Consider the following 5,183-nt stretch of genomic DNA (forward strand, 5'->3'; position numbering starts at 1 on the left):
GGGTCCCTCCCTCTCCAGAGATCTGTACATTCATATCTTTGGACAGTCTCCAAGGATGTTTGTGGGGTAGATAACCTTAGCAAGCAGATAAGATGTCTTTCCTAGAGCAAAGTGTCCCTGAAATTAGGGTCTGTCCCTACTTTTTGCACTGTACATGAGGTACCCTCTGAGCCTGTCCTGTCATATTAAGGTGATGGTTTCAGGACCAAGAGAACATTCCAAGCATCAAGCTGCTTGCTCCACCATAAGTAACAGACCCTTTGTCTGTAGCCCAGGTATGGCCAGGCTCCCAACAGTGTTTGTGAGACCCCGGCATAGCAGACTGTGCACTTGCAAGTAACAGAAGATGATTGGATCTTCTCAGACTGAACGGATTCACCTCCTGAGAGGGGTCAGGTGTGAATTCTTCTGAGGTGTGAATCCCTCCAAGCCCTCTGCTAACTGGGATGAGGGTCACACCCCTGCCAGCACACATGTCTGAATGTGATAGTTTTGTGTAATCGAATCTGCTGCTCAGAAAAGTTCATCCTGGTGTTAATCGCCGAGAAAAGAGGTTAAGATACCATGTATGGATATAACCTAGAACCTCTGCTCGGTTGAAGCCTGTGGTAGCTCAGTAACCAATTGGTTTCCCATAGTAAGGGGAACAGGCACTATTTCTGACAGGAACTCAATGGCAGGCTCTTTGATCTCCCCACCCCCCAAGGGAGGAGCAGTCCTGCTAGGCCACAGAGGAGGACTTTGCAGCCAGTCCTGAAGATACCTGATAACACAGGGTCAGATGAAAGGGGAGAGGTCCTCCCCAATCAGGGACTTGGAAAGGGGCAGGAAGGAGATGAAGGAGTGAGGGAGGGATTTGGAGGGTATGAGGGAGCATGATACAACTAGGATACAGAGTTAATTAAATGTGACTAATAAAAAATAAATAAAAAAAAATGTGCCTTTGAAGTCCTGTTCCTTGTCCTAGAGGCCCTGACCACAGGCTTCCTGTTGGCTGTCAAAGCTCTCTGGGAAATTCCACACTTGAAGCTTGGCAGTTTGGTGTCTTCCTCCTTGGCTTATGCTCCCCACCAGGCTTCCAAGCCGTCATTCGTGCCCACACGTGGCTTCTCTCCACTGTCCCAGAGTCAAGGATGTTTTCCTAAGTTACCATTATCGTTCTTCAATGCTATAAATGACCCTGCAAACACGATCAAAAGCCACAGCTTGAACTTGAGCACTGGTTCCTGGTCTGGCCCTCCATTCAACAGTGGATAGAAGCCTGGCCTTGTGTGGGGTGTTCTCTGGAGTCAACGGTCTGGAACAGAAAGGCTCACAGGCCAGGCAAAGGCACGGCCCACACAGCCTGGTGTATCACCCTCAGAGCTCAGTGGAAGCACGGGGAAGAAGAAGTTAACAGCTATGAGATATTCAGGGTCCTTCCCTGCCCCACGATTGTGGGTCCCAGGCACCACAGTGGAGACTCAAGTCAGTGGTCCAAGCTGGAACATGAGCCATGCTCTCACCTTACCTCTGCCTCAGGGTAAGGGTGCCTGGGCATCCCCGTGACTCGCAGGGTCTCTACCCTGCCTGTTAGGCTGAGCACACGTGGTCCACCTGCACCAGTGGAATCCAGGTGTGAGGTTGCCAAAGGCAAGGCAGAGCTGTGGCCCTTTCCATTCCTCTGCTTCTCTCTCTCTCTCTCTTCCTCCCTCTTCCTCCCTCCTTCTGTGCCTCCCCTTTCTCGGCTGGGGGTTGAATCTAGGGCCATCCATGTCCTAGGCAAGCACTCTACCATTGAGCATACCCCCTAGCCTATATTTTATGTTTTATTTTGAGACAAGATTTCAACAAATCACTCAGTCTGGCCTTGAACTCACTCTGTAGCCCAGGCAGGACTTGAACTCATGATCTTCCTGCCTCAAGCTTCCAGAATAGCAGTAACTCCTGGTCCGCTAGGACCACCCCTTTCCATCATTTCTGACTCCTTCCCTGTCCTCATCATATGGCACACCTTCAAGAGTCCCAACTCACTTGCCAGCTACAAGAAATAAGTCTTAGGGTGTCACTCCTGTCTCCCAAGCATCTCTGGGTGCCCGTGGTCTACAGTGGATGCACCTTCCGTTCTGGAGGCTTTCCACTTGCAGGAGTTAACCAGTCTCGAACAATATCAAACAACCATGATGCCAAACCTTCCATGGATCAGGGCTCAGTTGCTGCAAGTCACTAAGTCTCCTAGGATGGCCTGAACTGGTGATCCTCCTACCTCACCCTCCTGAATAGCTGTGATTGCAGGTTTGAACCACCAGACTGTGTTGCTGTGGGCGGAGTTGGTCCTCCACGCCCCAGATCCACCAGCTGGAATTAGCCCCAGTGGCTTCCAGCTGCCTGCATTTGGAGACATCGTCTCCTTCTCCTTCATTTTGTTGTTTCCAAAGCAATTTATTCACGAAACTGTTTATTCACTGTGCCTGCAACCGAATCCCATGTGTTATTGTGCTGACAAAGATGTCAAGAAGACTTAGGGAATTCCTGGCATTTGCTTAGGATGGAGGGTCTGTGCATGAGCACATTATACCGAGGAGCTCATTTGACCAGTGCCTGTTGAAGGTATTTTATTTCAAACAGATCTTGGTTCTTAAAGTCCTAGGTCCTGAGAATTAGGCATGTGCTGATAAGCCAAGCTGACTTGCTGGTTCTGATTCAAAAGCCTCTGGTTTCTTACAGTGTAGAGAACAGACACCAAAAGAGCAGAGGGGCCATGAGCACAGAGCAGAGCTCTGTCCACAGAGCCTGGGTGGGCCCTGGGATCGATCCACCTGCAGAGATTAATGGCTGGGTAACGTGGCGATTGCGAAACATGCTATTAGCTTTCGTCGCTAATAGCGTAAACAGCACCGTGGCACTAATCGCTGTTCAAATCAGAGCCCTGAGCCTGCAGCCTCCAGGAGGTGGCCTGTGTACACAGCCAAGTCACCCTGCCTTCAGGGGCGTGTCACCGAATGTGCCAACGGGAACTCCGCTTTTACAAATGAGTCACAGCGGTTGAAAGAATGATTTTTTATTAAGCACGCGGGAGGTGGGACAGTGTGCTTTAATTAAGTAGGTATCACAGCAGTGAGCCCAGCAGGGGTGGGGGAACAGTTACTCCTGCCAAGAGACGCCCTAAGGCATATTATGAGGAGGCAATGAGCCCAGAGAGGGATTTTGTTGAAATGGAATTTTAAAATAAAGACCGTTCCCTGAGCTTTGCATTCGCCGGTAGTGTGCAGGGGCACAGGGCAGCCTAGGGTTCTGTTCGTGTTAAAGAAAATCAGCTGGGGCTGGAAGGCTGGGTGAGCAATAGAAACACTTGCTGCTCTTGCAGAAGCTCCAAATCCAGTTCCCAGGACCCCCAGGAGACAGCTCCTAACTGCTTGTTACTCTAGCTCCTGTAGGGCCACTTCAGGCCCCTACACACACACACACACACACACACACACGCACAAATGCACACATATACACACACACTCACACCCAAATGCACACATACACACACAAATAAAGTCTTTTAGAAAAGGCAGAAAAGCATTTGTTTTACCCAAGCCTTATACTAAATTTAAAAAGCTTTCAAGCAGACTCGTGTCCCTCAGACAGGAGAGCAGCCTGCAGCACGGCTTTAAGATTTCTTTATTTACCTATGTGTTATGTAAATAACAGGGCTAACAGCATCTGGAACACTGTTTGTAAACTAAATAGGAAATTCAAAAGCAAAATCGAAGCACCATTTCTTGGGAGTGGAGAATCTCTTGTCAGAAATGGGAGAAGCCCCCCCCACACACACACACACATACCATAGATCCCCAAGAGCAGGTGGAGCGGAATGGCCAGAATGCAGCCAGTAAGTTACAGCTTTGCAAACGCAGGTCTGTATGAGAGCTTTGAATCATAAAGGGTCACTGTCAAAGGCCATCAGCTGCTCATCTCTCTGTGCGGTTGTGCCCATGGGAGGTGTGATGGGGCTTAGGTTAGCTTTGGCTTCCTTTTCTGCACAGCTCAGCTGAAAGAAACCCCTTCACCCACGCTCACCACACAGCTGCACCATCAAACCAGACCCTTTGTGATGGCTGAGCTTAGGTAGCAGAGTGTCTTGTTGGAGCTATGGCGATAGCACTTGCCTTTTAAATCCCAGCTCTTGGGAGGCAGAGGCAGAGGCAGGTGGATCTCTTGAGTTTGAGGCTAGCCTGGTCTACAGAGTGGCAGGACTTCAGGACAGCAGGGACTACACAGAGAAACCCTGTCTCCAAAACCTAAACAACACAAAGCTAAAGCAAACTCCTGTCTATCTTTGGTCACCTTGATCTGCCGGGTATGTGGGCCACGTGGCTTGCCGAATCTGCTCAGCTCAGGTGGAGCACTTGCTGCTGACCAGAACTGGACCATGGTTTAATCGAACTATGAAGGAAGATGCAGGCCTTAGGCATGTGCTGAGCTCCAGGAGAAATCCCAGCATGCAGTGGTTTAAACTCTAGAGACGCTTGAGCTTAGAAGTCTGAGAGTGTGTAGTGGGTTGGTCCAAGCTCTAGATCCCGGCTCTTCCTCGTTATCGCAGAATGGCTGCCTGCAACACGTTGTTATACCTCTGTACCATAGCAGCCAAAGGACAGCCTTGTGGCCATGCAGGAAGCCAGAGGCCACTCTTTCCTGCCACCTCTACCTGGCAGGGCGTGAAAAGGGAGCACTTTCCCTCATTCCCCTACTCGAAGGCCAGGTAACAAAGAAAAGGGGGTGTGGGAGGTAGTAAAGGCCAGCACCCACGGTACGGGCAGGCCGCAAGACGTCATAGGACACCCTCTTCTTGCCACTGAGGAGTTGCTGTGAGAAGCCAGCTCGGGGCAGACCTGCTGGCTGTATTCCAGGGGATCCCAGGGCTGTGGCCTCATGCACGGCTCAGCAAAATACACAGGGACACAGGGGCAGTATACAGACCCTCGGCTAGGTCCCAGGACCGAGGTCCAAAGCAGCTGTGTAGATTACCCCCAATCTGAGGCTTATGGGGTCCTACCAAACCAAAGCACACACACCTACACACACACACACAACTGCACGTGTGCACACATTTTCATACACACCGCCACAAAAACATCTTCCCCAATGAAACCAAAATAAAATTTGCCAGGTTTGAAACGCTTTTCTTTACTTGGGAAAAAAAAAAAAATGCCGAG

The sequence above is a fragment of the Meriones unguiculatus genome, chromosome 16 (genome assembly GCF_030254825.1).
Source record: "Meriones unguiculatus strain TT.TT164.6M chromosome 16, Bangor_MerUng_6.1, whole genome shotgun sequence".
In the NCBI taxonomy this organism is placed as follows: Eukaryota; Metazoa; Chordata; class Mammalia; order Rodentia; family Muridae; genus Meriones; species Meriones unguiculatus.